The sequence below is a fragment of the Callithrix jacchus genome, chromosome 7, assembly GCF_049354715.1.
Source record: "Callithrix jacchus isolate 240 chromosome 7, calJac240_pri, whole genome shotgun sequence".
NCBI lineage: Eukaryota > Metazoa > Chordata > Mammalia > Primates > Cebidae > Callithrix > Callithrix jacchus.
Window position 1 is genome coordinate 152220165 of NC_133508.1, and position 14924 is coordinate 152235088.

Below are 14924 nucleotides of genomic sequence, written 5' to 3' on the forward strand. Positions count from 1 at the left end.
TGTGACTGCTGGGGCCAGAAAAGATGCAGTGGGAGCAAAGGAAGGGAGGGAGGGAGGGAGGGAGGGAGGGAGGGAGGGAGGAAGGAAAGGAGGGAGGGAGGAAGGGAGGGAGGGAGGGAGGAAGGGAGGAAGGGAGGGAGGGAGGGAGGGAGGAAGGGAGGGAGGGAGGGAGGGAGGGAGGAAAGGAGGGAGGGAGGAAGGAAGGAAAGGAGGGAGGGAGGGAGGGGAGAGAGAGGAGAGACAGGGATGGGAGCAGAGGTCATAAGGCCAACTTTTTGTCAACTTGCCCACTTTCTTAGTGGTGCTTCACTGTGGTCTGCAGATTAATTAAATGACCTTAAAAGCCTCCTACCCCCAATCCTGAAAGTCTTTTATTCAAACCAGTCATCTGGAAAGCAAGCCTCCCACTGGTGCTAATTCACTCAAGGAAAGATTAGAAGAACCTGGTTACCAAGCTTTGAAAAGTTGCTCATAAAATTCAGCAGGAGCCTGCAATCCTCAGAGACTTCTATTTTTACCAAAAATACACACAGAGAAGTGGAGAATTTTCAAATGAATTAGACATGAGATTGATCTTTTTATACAAAAGGAGGGTGAAAAGGAACAGTGATGCTAAGTTTGAACTCCCCGACAACCCCCACCACCTCCCCCCGCACACAGTGTCCCGCATGTCCCTAAGCTGCCTTGACTTGATGGCTTTGGTCAGACCTGAGCTCTGCCCTGACCCAGGTACAGACCACGGTAGGAGCCAGGGTTTCCTTAAGACCATGACCACAGTCAACCCCACACAGGGCCTGCTTCCACTGTAAGAGGAGCTGGCCACAGTGGCTCCCCCAGCCCCACCTGGATGAGAACACCACACATTGGAATGACTGTTGGTGTTGAGAAGGCCTAAAACAGGACATGCTTTGGGAGGGTGGGGGTATCTATCCTGGGCCCAGCTGGTGAGGAAAAGCTCCGCAGTCAGCAATTATTTTCAACCCATCGTATCCCGTAAGCACCAGGCTGTGGCCTTCCTCAACAGTGCTTTGTCAGCTAGCTAACACCTTATCTTTAGCTGGGGTCAATCAAGAACTCCTTTTTAAATTTAATTTTAATTTTTTTTTTTTTTTTTTTTTTAGAGACAGGGCCTTGCTCTGTCACCCAGGCTGGAGTGCAGTGTTGCAATCATGGCTCACTGCATCCTCGAACTCCTGGGCTCAAATGATCCTCCCGCCTCAGCCTTCCAAGTAGCTGGGACTACCGCTGTGTACCACCAGGCCTGGCTAATTAAGGACTCCTGATTTCCTCTTGCGAGCTTTGTGTACATTAGATCTGTGGTTGCCACCCAGTGCTCTGTGGATCCCAGGGGTCCATGTAGGCGGCTCAAGAGCCACTGAGGAACCAGCGCTCTGAACCCTTACACACTTCAACTGTAGTTTCTAAACTGGCCTTGAGACAACACAGCGATCCTCTCGTAAGGTTTTGTCGGCCAGGCTTTTCCCTATCTTCTTGGCCATCATAGAGTAATTAAAATACTAATTTGCGTACGGTTGCCCATAGGATCATATAAACCTGAAAAAGCCTTTGTACTTCGAAGGACTGGACAGGGATGACAAATTCAAATCTTAATGAGGCCATACAGGTAGGTCAGGGAGCAAAACAGGCTGCAGTAAGATGACAGGGAGTGTTAGGGTCTTTGATGAAACAGTGTCCATCCTCATCTGCAGCCAATTGCCACCGTGTGAAAATGCAGGCTTAAGGCTGCCAGACCTTCCAGTGCTTCCCGAGAAGACAGATACTACATTTGTCTGCAAATATCCAGATTTCTAAGTCTCAGCAACTAATTCAAATTTTAAAAAAACAAACGCATTTGTGGTCACTCATGCACAGTATGCGAACCACGGGCTTCTTCTTCAGGTCCACTGGGTGAATGAAGCCAGGATGTTGGGGGAGAGAAGGGTCTTAAAGGCGAAGGCCTCACTGAGGGAGGTTGGGGCCATAGACACTAGGAAGAGAGGAGGAGTTGCAGGTTTCAGAGTGAGGAAGACCTGAACCAGCACAGTGCAGCACCCGTGGAGGTGGCATCTAGGAACAAGCATCAGAGCCTGGGGGTCTGGCGAAGGCCTCACAGCTGAGTGTGGTGCTGGGGTGGTGGAGCGGCCAGCAGAGCTGCTTGTCCTGGAATGGACCGGGAGGGCCAGGGCAAAGAGCAGTGTCCACAGCAATCACCAGCAGGGGCCAAGGCACTCACCTGTTTCCTATGCCAAGCTTGGTGCCTGATCCACGCAGGGGGACAGAATCCCAGAAAATGAGGCACAGTGAATTTCCTCAAGCCACAATCAGTTTTGTTTAGAAAATAATGAAATGTGGCATTTCTTTCAACCTAAGCGCCCTAGAACAGTGGTTCTTAAAGATTAAGTTATGGATCTACAGGGTCCTCGAGACCCTTTCAGGAGGGCCTTGAGGTCAAAACTCTTGTCATAATAATACCAAGATGTGGTTTACCCTTTTCACTGTGTTGCCATCTGCACGGATGTGGAAAGCAGGGAAACTAAGGTTCCACCCCCACGACTCAGGCGCCACCCTGCACTCATCATCACTGCGTCCACCTCACATAATAAAACAGTGGCCAGTTTCACTTGAGAATGTTCTTGATGAAGCACAAGAATTACTGATGTTATTAATCGTGACCCTCGAGTTCACGAAATTCTCTGTGACAGCTGGGAAGTAGGCATGAGGCAGTCCTCCTGCACGTCCAGTGTGGCACTTGTCTTGAAGAACAGCTCTGTGGGAAGGGCTTGAGTTGTGAGCTGAAGAAGCCTGTTTGTTTGTTTGTTTTGTTTTTAACAGAACACCATTTTTACTTAAAGGCATCACTGATAGACAAAATGTGGTTATTCAGACTTAGGTTTTTGGCAGAATTTTCCTCTGAAATGAACAAAGCGAGCCTGTCATGTCAAAGAACCGACTGACAGTGTTTGTTGCCAATGATAGAATTTGAGCTTTCAAGCAAAAATTAACACTTTTTTGGAAAGCTTCACATCCACTCCTGTAAGCTTGACAGTTTTCCAGTACTTGAAGACTTTTCTGATGAAATTGGTGGTGAAACTAATGAATGGACTTTTTTTTTTATGTTGTGTAAAGAAACACATCAGCATTTGGATGATCTATAGAACTCATTCAACCAATGTTTCCCAGATGACCGATGCCTCGTGTTACAGAATGACGCATGGATAGAAAATCTTGGGTGTAAGACAGGCTAATGGAGTTGGATATACTAGAGAATAAAAAGTTCACTGAAGTGATTTTAGACTTTAGGTTGCAACTTATCTTTGAGTAACTACTTCCTGGGGGTAGGAAGGATAGCAAAGGACATCCATACTTACCTGAGAAGGCTGTTAAAACACTTCTCTCCTCCTATACAGAATATGGAGGCCAGATTTTCTTCATTACTTCAACCAAAACAACATATCCCAACAGATTGAATGCAATAAGCCAGACATTAAAGAGAGCTGTAAAAATGTAAAACTACCTACCACTCTTTTCACTTGATATTTTCGTTTTGGAAAATATAGTTATTTTAAATAAAAATACATACTTATATGACTGCCTAGTGGGCTTACTTTTTCTTACAATGAATTGCTAAATACATATTTTTTAAACCCTCAATTTCATTTTGATTATAGTAAATAACTGTGACATACACAATAAATAGCTTGGAGCCCTCACTAATTTTTAAGAGTGTAAAAAGACATGTGAATAAGAATTTTTTTGCAAATTGCTTTGATATAGAACAAGTCGTATCTGTTGTACTCTGCGTCTCTGGAGAGCCCAGAAAGATCAAAGCCACATACCAGGAGGAGTGAGGTGGGGGCTGAGTAGAGGTTATTGAAATTCACTTTCATATTCTCCATTTTTCTCTAAGAGGCCGGCAGGATCTTTCACAGATAAGGAACTGAGACTCAAGAAGTGAAATACCTGGTGTCAGAGCCAACTCCCAGGTGGGTCAGGCAGGATTTGAACCCAGGTCCTCTGACTTCAAACCCAGAGCCCTTTCTGCTCACATGCACGTTATCTATGCACCTGAAATGGGCCTGGGCCCCTAACTTTTTCTTTCTCCTCTTTCTTCTGGGGTTTGGTCTCATGGGCAACATGAAGCTGACTTACAAAAGGAACTAAAATTCTTTTTCTACTTCAAGAGTTCTGTAATTGACCATAGCAGCTTTACTCACAGCCGCAGCCTATATGTCATGTGGCCCATCTGTTCTCTGCCTGTGACTGAGGAACCAGAGGGGTCACTTGACTTAGGGGCAGGGCCATCTATAGAGTGCTCTGGACCAGTCAGCTTCTCACTTCCAGGATTTTAAATTGAGGGACACAGAGGGTGTGGTCAATCTGATGGAGAATCTTGGAACTGAAAACTCAGGCTGACTTAGGGTCTGAAGTAGCTATTTGGGGGCCATTTGAAAGATGACTAATAAGAGGAAACTGCAGGTGGGTGGAAAGAGAGAGAGCAAACAAAAATAAGTTGCATTGGGAGGCAGAGAAAGGGTCTCGGTCCCTGACTTTCCAGTCCCCAGTTGCAATGGCTGCAAGACCCAACTGTACCTCTTTTTCTCCACGAACCCTGAGGTGGCCATGCCGTGCCTACAGATATCCCCCTCCCACCCCATTGGTTTCTAGTACTGCACCCTCACAGCTCCTCGCGGCACTCAAGGCCTTGGATCTCTCTAAAGCTCACGTGTCTGCTGGTGCTCGAGGCCACGATAGAGGAACATCTCTGTGCGCTCTGGTTTAGCCACACAAGGTCATTCTATTAACCCACAGTTCATGTACTTTGGGGCCGTTTAGAACCAGACCCTACCTGGTTAGGGAGCCGAGGGGTGTTTTCTCCACATTTGAATACAAGCTTTTTTCCCCTTTCCCTTGGAAACCATATTTTTTCCTTCATTCAAGTAAGATACACTATAATCAAATACACCCTAGATTTTATGAAAATTACTTTAGATGGGATTTAGGATCAGATGGATGGATTTCATTTCATAGGACTTATTGGTTGAAAAGAGCTTACCTCTGTGCTGAACAGAAATCTCTGTTTTCTATATTTACCCATGGCTTTAAAAGCCTCCCTCGTGAAGTACCAAAAGCTAAGGCACTCTGGCTTTGGTGACATGTTGGACAGAAAGTCTAACATCATGAATGACACAAAGATAAGGCAGTGTGTCCTGTGTCCTCTTACCAAGTACCAAGTATGCCCCGTTAAAGTCCTGACTGGCTCAAGATGCTTTGATTGTCACCTTTCTCCCCCAACTTCCAGCCTAAGAACTGCTCTGGCAAATCTCCACTGAAACAGCACCCCTACACACACACACACACACACACACACACACACACACACACAAACACACACACGCAAACACACACACAAACACACACGCACACAAACACACACACACAAACATACACACACACGCGCGACATAGAGGCCACATGACATAAGAGCACTGTGGTTCTTGCCCTCTTCTTTCTAAGCATTACAGTAATAATGACATGAAGCTTTGCCTGAGCTGAATTAGAGTGACTATGGCTTGGCAAAGCCTCAGTAAAAAGGGCACTGTCATACCCAGCTGGCAGAAGTGCAAGCTGATACGAACTTTCTGTAGGGCATTGGCAATATGTATCAAGAGCTTTAAATGGGCTTATACATTTGACATAGTGATTTGTTTTTTTAAAGGAATTTATCCAAAGGTAAATAATAATGTTCCTTAAAGCAGGTTTGTATTCGCAAAAAAATCACAAGCAGTCTAAAAAATACATCTAACATCAAGGAATTAATTAAAGAAGTATCATACAATCTGATATGTGTGGCCATTAACATCTTACCACCAAAGACTATCTATGCACATGGAAAATTGCTTGTAATAAATTTGTAAAGTGAAAAAATTCATATATAAAAATCAATTTATAATTATCCAGCTGGGTGCGGCGGCTCACGTCTGTAATCCCAGCATCTTGGGAGGCTGAGGCTGGTGGATCACTTGAGCTCTGGAGTTTGAGACCAGCCTGGGCAACATGGCAAAACCCTGTCTCTTCAAAACATACAAAAAAAAAAAAAAAAATTAGCCAGTCACGGTGGCGCGCACCTGTGGTCCCAGCTACTTGGAGGACTGAGGTGGGAGGATTGCTCGAGCCTGGGAGGTAGAGGTTGCGGGGAGCAAAGATTGCACCACTGTGCTACAGCCTGGGTGACAAGCGACACCCTGTCTCAAAAACAAACAAACAAACAAAACCCAAAAAAACCCATTAGCCTAGTACATAAAAATAATACATATAACATATAAATACACACATAATTTATATATAAAATTTATATTTGTGGTGCAAATGGTTTTATGTATGTATGTGTATATCTATGACTGAAAGTTAATAAACTATAATTATACTAGTAAATGTAGATTTATAGGTGAATTTCCTTTTTTTATATTCTTATATATTTTTCCCAAAATTTTATGACTATGTTCTACTTTTATAGTTAGAAAATAATAATGTTAAAATACTTTTCTTTAGAGGCAGGCTCTTGCCATGTTGCCCAGGCTGGAGTGCAGCAGCTATTCACAGGTATGACTTCAGTGGACTACAGCCCTGAACTCCTGCACTCAAGCAATCCTCCCACCTCACCCTTCCCAGTAGCTGGGACTACAGGCATGAGCCACCTAAAATAACTTGTAAATAAAAAAACAAACAAAATGTTTACACTGGGGTCATGTGACCCTTGGAAAGTAATGCTATCTCTCTGAGCCTCACTTTCCACCTCTGTAAAATGCTAACTAATGTCTGTCTTGCTTTTCTACAGGTTTTTGTGCAGACTAAGGTCAATCCAATAAAATAAAAATACAACATACAAATATATTATTACTTATGACATATGTTTCAATATGATCTCCTGAAAATGACAAACGCCATAGCTAAAAGCCTTTTCTGGACTCCACATGGGAAGCAGGATAAAACCTCAGCTTCATGCTCCAGCCCCAGCCCCAGCCCCTGCCTGACTCCCCTGCCTCATCTCCAGTTCTCTTAGACTCATACCTTAAGCCTCAGCAACAGCAGCATAGGCCTGTAGCCCCCTAAACACTGTGCTGTTTCTCTCCTTACCTTCCATCTTCTGTCCCTCTGCCCGCATTGCCTTTCCCCTTCTTGCTTACTGGGCTCCTAGGTTTTCTTCTGCATCATCTCAGGCACCAGGAAAACTTCCCTGCCTCCTCTGAGATGGTTAATTGGCCCCATCTGAAAGCAGCCGAAGCTCCTGGGACCCTTCCACCACTGTACTCACCACGCTGCACTGGATGTTCCACTTAGCACACCTCCCGACTCAGCCACAAACAGCTACAGGACAGTGACCTTCTCTCGTTGGCTGTCGGGTCCCTGGTGCCCAGCATGGGGTCCAGCCTTAGCAAGTACTTTGAAATAGGACACTAAAGCTTTGCAGTTTTGGATAAAGAAATCTGCAACTACCAATAAAACAACTCCCCACTCAGGGCCACTGCATAAGGTGTTATAGATTGTGCATTGCTCAAAGGCACCTGGCTGAGGAGGCAGGTAGGATCTGAAGTCCAACCCACACCTGGCTTGCCAAGCCACCTGCCTTGGCCTGGGCTTGCGTCAGCCCAGAACGATGGAAGCCTTTTACTTTGCAAAAAGGCTGCTTTGACTGCTCCCCTCCCCCATGCTCAACTAGGGGTAGCCACGAGGCTGTATCCACCTATAGATGTATTAGATTGTACCCACCTAATTCCTGCAGTGGTTTTGTGTGGGTTACCCAAAAGGCAGAAAAGAGATGACTCACAGGGACATCACATCCTCACAGATCAATGCTAACCAATGCAAAGCTCACTTGTTAGAAGCAAACAGCATTTGTATAGAAAAATTCATTTTTAATTTCACATCTTAGCATTACAATATTTGTAATTTTCTAAATCATATTTACAATGTACCTTACAGTATAGCCCACTTTGTCCAATAGAACTTTCTGGAGTGACAGAAATGTTATGCCCTTTCCAATACAGTAGCCACCAGCTACATGGGACTATGAGCACTTGAAATGTGGCCCATATGACTCAGAAAGTGAGTTTTTGATTTTATTTAATTTTAATTAATTTAAATACTCATACATAGTTAGTAGCTATTTAATACTGTATTGAACAGTGCAGGTATAGAGAAAATTGTCTTAAATTTTAGTGTGCATGGCAATGATCTGGGTACTTATCATCAAAATAGATTCCCAGGCCCCTCCCTAAGGACTCTGATTCAGTAGATATGAGTGGGGTCAAGGAATTTGCATATTGAGCCAGCACCCCCAAAACTTCTCATATAGGTTGAAGTTTGGATCACATTAGAGTTACTATTAAATGGGTTTAGGATATCTTGGAGGAGTTAGTCTTAGACTGTTTTTTGACTTAGAATATTTTGGTACCTGAGCTACAACGTCCTATCCTCATACCCACTATGGAAGTTCTGGAATGAAAGAAGCACTTCCTAGAGGCAGCTTTTCTTGCTTTGCTGCATTCTCCTTGGAAGCTCAGACATTTGTCCCTGTCAATTTGCTTTGCTTTAAAGAAAATGAAACTCGTGACTGACAAGATGGCCAAATAGGAACAGCTACGGTCTGCAGCTCCCAGCGAGATAACACAGAAGGCAGGTGGTTTCTGCATTTTCAACGAAGGTACCCATTTCATCTCATTGAAACTGTTAGACAGCAGCTGCAGCCCACAGAGGGTGAGCTGAAGTACGGGGGGATGTCACCTCACTTGGAAAGCAAAAGGAGTCAGGAACTCCCTCCCCTAGCCAAGGGAAGCTGTGAGAGACTGTGCCATGAGGACCAGTGCATTCCAGACCAGACACTATGCTTTTCCCATGGTCTTTGCAACCTGCAGACCAGGAGACTTCCTCGGATGCCTACACCACCAGGGCCCTAGGTTTCAAGCACAAAATTGGGCAGGCCTTTGGGCAGGCACCGAGCTAGCTACAGGAACTTTTTTTCATACCCCAGTGGCACCCGCAATGCCAGCAAGCAAGAACCATTCACTCCCCTGGAAAGGGGACTGAAGCCAGGGAGTCAAGTAGTCTAGCACAGTAGATCCCACCCCTACAGAGCCCAGCAAGCTAAGATCCACTGGCTTGAAATTCTTGCTGCCCGCATAGCAGTCTGAAGTCAATGTGGGATGCTCAAGATTGGTGGGAGCGGGGAGGTGGGGGGAGGTTCATTCGCCATTACTGAGGCTTGAGTAGGTGATTTTCCCCTCACAGTGTAAACAAAACTGCAGGGAAGTTCAGACTGCAGAGCTCACTGCAGTGCCACAAAGCTGCTGTAGCCAGACTGCTTCACTAGATTCCTCCTCTCTGGGCAGGGCATCTCTGAAAGAAAGGCAGCAGCCCCAGCCAGGGGCTTATAGATAAAATTCCCATCTCCCTGGGACAGAGCACCTGGGGCAAGAGGCAGCTGTGGGCACAGTTTCAGCAGACTTAATCATTCCTGCCTGATGGCTCTGAAGAGAGCAGCAAATCTCCCAGCACAGTACTTGAGCTCTGCTCAGGGACAGACTGCCTCCTTAAGTGGGTGCCTGACTCCCATGCCTGACTGGGAGACACCTCCCAGCACAGGTTGACAGACACCTCATACAGGAGAGCTCTAGCTGGCATCTGGCAGGTGGCCCTCTGGGATGAAGTTTCCAGAGGAAGGAACAGGTAGAAATCTTTGCTGTCCTGCAGCTACCACTGGTGATACCCAGGCAAACAGGGTCTGGAGTGGACCTCCAGCAAACTCCAGCAGACCAGCAGCAGAGGGGCCTGACTGTTAGAAGGAAAACTAACAAACAGAAAGGAATAGTATCAACATCAACGAAAAGGATATCCACACAGAAACCCCATCTGAAGTTCACCAGCATCAAAGATCAAAGGTAGATAAATCCATGAAGATGAGGAAAAATCAATGCAAAAAAGCTGAAAATTCAGAAAACCAGAATGCCTCTTTTCCTCTAAAGGATCACAACTCCTTGCCAGGAAGGGAAGAAAATTGGATAGAGAATTAGTTTGACGAATTGACAGAAGTAGGCTTCAGAAGGTGGGTAATAACAACTCCTCCGAGCTAAAGTAGCATGTTCTAAGCCAATGCAAGGAAGCTAAGAACCTTGAAGAAAGGTTGGCAGAATTGCTAACTAGAATAACCAATTTAGAGAAGAATATAAATGACCTGATGGAGCTGAAAAACACAGCACGAGAACCTCATGAAGCACACACAAGTATCAAGAGCTGAATCGATCAAGCAGAAGAAAGAATATCAAAGATTGAAGATCAACTTGATGAGATAAAGCATGAAGACAAGATTAGAGAAAAAAGAATGAAAGGGAACAAACAAAGCCTCCAAGAAATATGGGTCTATGTGAAAAGATTAAACCTACGTTTGATTGGTGTACCTGAAAGTGACGGGAAGAATGGAACCAAGTTGGAAAACACTTTGTAGGATATTCTCCAAGAGAACTTCCCCCAACCTAGTGAGACAGGCCAACATTCAAATTCAGGAAATACAGAGAACACCACAAAGATACTCCTCGAGAAGAGCAACCCAAGACACATAAGCATCAGATTCATCAAGGTTGAAATGAAGGAAAAAATGTTAAGGGCAGCCAGAAAGAAAGGTCAGCTTACCCACAAAGGGAAGCCCATCAGACTAACAACGATCTCTCTACAGAAACTCTACAAGCCAGAAGGGAGTGAGGGTCAATATTCAACAATTTTAAAGAAAAGAATTTTCAACCCAGAATTTCATATCCATCCAAACGAAACTTCATAAGTGAAGGAGAAATAAAATCCTTTACAGACAAGCAAATGCTGAGAGATTTTGTCACTACCTAAAGGAAGCACTAAATATTGGAAAGGAAAAACTGGTACCAGCCACTGCAAAAACAAACCAAATTGTAAAGAACATTGACACTATGAAGAAACTGCATCAACTAAAGGGTGAAGTAAGCAGCTAGCATCATAATGACAGGATCAAAGTCAAACATAACAATATTAACCTTAAATGTAAATGGGCTAAATGCCCCAATTAAAAGACACAGACTGGCAAATTGGATAAAGAGTCAAGACCCATTGATGTGCTGTATTCAGGAGACTCATCTCACATGCAAAGACATGCATAGGCTCAAAATAAAGGGATAGAGAAATATTTACCAGGCGGATGGAAGGCAAAAAAAAAAAAAAAGCAGGGATTGTGATCCTAGTCTCTGATAAATCAGACTTTAAACCAACAAAGATAAAAAAGACAAAGAAAGGCATTATATAATGGTAAAGGGACCAATGCAATAAGAAGAGCTAACTAAATATGCACCCAATACAGGAACACCCAGATTCACAAAGCAAGCTCTTAGAGACCTACAAGGACACTTAGACTCCTACACAATAATAGTGGGAGAATTTACTTATTTATTATTTATTTATTTTTGTTATATTTTAAGTCCTGGGGTACATGTACAGAATGTGTAGATTTGTTACATAGTTATATACATGCCATGGCAGTTTGCTGCATCCATTACCCCATCATCTACAATAAACACTTCTCCTAATGCTATCCCACCCTTAGGCCCCCACCCCCCAACAGGCCCCGTGCTTGATGTTCCCTTCTCTATGTTCATGTGTTCTCATTGTTCAACTCCCACTTATGAGTGAGAGCATGTGGTGTCTGGTTTTCTGTTCTTGTGTTAATTTGCTGTGAATGATGGTTTCCAGCTTCATCCATGTACCTGCAAAGGACATGAACTCATCCTTGTTTGTGGCTGCATAGTATTCCATGGTGTATATGTGCCAATAGCGGGAGACTTTAACACTCCACTGTCAGTATTAGACAGATTAATGAGACAAAAAATTAAAAAGGATATTCAGGACTTGAACTCAGCTCTGGACCAAGCAGATCTAACAGATATCTACAGAGCTCTCCACCCCAAATCAACAGAATATACGTTCTTCTCAGCACCACATGGCACTTATTCTAAAATTGACCACATAATTGAAAGCAAAACACTCCTCAGCAAATCCAAAAGGACAGAAATCAATACAAACAGTCTTTCAGAGCACAGTGCAATCAAGTTAGAATTCAGAGTTAAGAAACTCATTCAAAACTGCAGAATTACATGGAAACTGAACACCCTGCTCCTGAATGACTACTGGGTAAATAACAAAATTAAGGCAGAAATAAGTAAGTTCTTTGAAACCAATGAGAACAAAGACACAACATACCAGAATCTCTGGGACACAGCTAAAGCAGAGTTTAGAGGGAAATTTATAGCACTAAATGCCCACAGGAGAAAGTAGAAAAGATATAAAATCGACACCCTAACATCACAATTGAAAGACTAAAGAAGCAAGAGCAAACAAATTCAAAAACTAGAAGAAGACAAGAAATAACTAAGATTCAGAACTGAAGCAGATAGAGACACAAAAAAACCCTTCTAAAACCAATGAATCCAGGAGCTAATTTTTTGAAAAGATTAAGAAAATAGACTGCTTGCCAAATTAATAAAGAAGAAAAGAGAGAAGAATCAAATAGACACAATAAAAAATGATAAAGGGGATAGCACCACTGATCCCAGAGAAATGTAAACTACCATCAGAGAATACTATAAACACCACTATGCAAATAAACTAGAAAATCTAGAAGAAATGGATAAATATTCCTGGACACATACACCCTCCCAAGACTAAACCAGGAAGAAGTAGAATCCGTGAATAGACCAATAACAAGTTCTGAAATTGAGGCAGTAATTAATAGCCTACCAACCAAAAAGAGCCCAGGACCAGACAGATTCACAGCTGAATTCTACCAGAGGTACAAAGAGGAGCTTGTACCATTCCTTCTGAAACTATTCCAAACAATAGAAGAAGAGGGACTGCTCCCTAACTCATTTTATGAGGCCAGCGTCATCCTGATACCAAAACCTGGCAGGGACAAACAAAGAAATAAAATTTCAGACCAGTATCCCTGATGAGCATTGATCCAAAAATCCTCGATAAAATACTGGCAAGCCAAGACAATTCTAAGCAAAAAGAACAAAGCTGGAGGCATCATGCTGACTTCAAACTATACTACAAGGCTATAGTAATCAAAACAGTGTGGTACTGGTATCATTATAGAGATATAGATCAATGGAACAGAACAGAGGTCTCAGAGGCAATGCCACATATCTACAACCATGCAATCTTTGACAAACCTGACAAAAACAAGCAATGGGAAAAGGATCCCCTGTTTCATAAATGGTGTTGGGAAAACTGGCTAGCCATGTGCCAAAAGCAGAAACTGGACCCCTTTCTGACACCTTACACTAAAATTAACTCCAGATGGATTAAAGACTTAAACATAAGACCTAACACCATAAAAACCCTAGAAGAAAATCTAGGCAAAACCATTCAGGACATAGGCATAGGCAAGGACTTCATGACTAAAACACCAAAAGCATTGGCAACAAAAGCCAAAATAGACAAATGGGATCTCATTAAACTCCAGAGCTTCTGTACAGAAAAAGAAACAATCATCAGAGTGAACCAGCAACCAACAGAATGGGAAAAAATTCTTGCAATCTACCCATCTGACAAAGGGCTAATATCCAGAATCTACAAAGAACTAAAACAGATTTACAAGAAACAAACAAACAAACCCATTCAAAAGTGGGCAAAGGATATGAACAGACACTTTTCAAAAGAAGACATATATGAGGCCAACAAACATATGAAAAAATGCTCCTCATCGCTGGTCATTAGAGAAATGCAAATCAAAACCACATTGAGATACCATCTCATGCCAGTTAGAATGGCGATCATTAAAAATGCTGGAGACAACAGATGCTGGAGAGGATGTGGAGAAATAGGAACACTTTTACACTGTTGGTAGGAGTGTAAATTAGTTCAACCATTGTGGAAACAGTGTGGCGATTCCTCAAAGACCTTAGAAATAGAAATTCCATTTGACCCAGCAATCCCATTACTGGGTATATATTCAAAGGATTATAAGTCATTCTATTATAAAGACACAGGCACACATATGTTCATTGCAGCTCTGTTTACAATAGCAAAGACCTGGAACTAACCCAAATGCCCATCAACGATAGATTGGACAAGGAAAATGCAGCACATATACAGCATGGAATACTATGCAGCCATAAAAAGTGATGAGTTTGTGTCCTTTATAGGAACATGGATGAACCTGGAAACCATCATTCTCAGCAAATTGACACAAGAACAGAAAATCAAACACCACATGTTCTCACTCATTGGTGGGTGTTGAACAATGAGAACACATGGACACAATGGAGGGGAGCCTCACACACTGGGGTCTGTTGGTGGGGAATAGGGGAGGGACAGCAGGGGCTAGGGAGGTTGGGGAGGAAAAACATGGGAAGAAATGCCAGATATAGGTGGCAGGGAGATGGAGGCAGCAAACCACATTACTACATAGGTACCTATGCAACAATCCTGCATGTTCTGCATATGTACCCCAGAACCCAAAGTGTAATAAAATTCATGAATATATATAGGCAACCGAATCCAGCAGCACATCAAAAAGCTTATGCACCACAATCGAGTCTGCTTCATCCCAGGGATGCAAGACTGGTTCAATATATGCAAATCAATAAACATAATCCATCACATAAACAGAACCAATAATAAAAACCACATGATTATCTTAATAGATGGAGAAAAGGCCTTTGATAAAATTCAACACCCATTCACGCTAAATACTCTCCATAAACTAGGTATTGATGGAATGTATCTCAAAATAATAAGAGCCATTTATGACAAACCCACAGCCTATATCATACTGAATGGGCAAAAGCTGGAAGCATTCCCTTTGAAAACTGGTTCAAGACAAGAATGCCGTCTCTCACCACTCATATTCA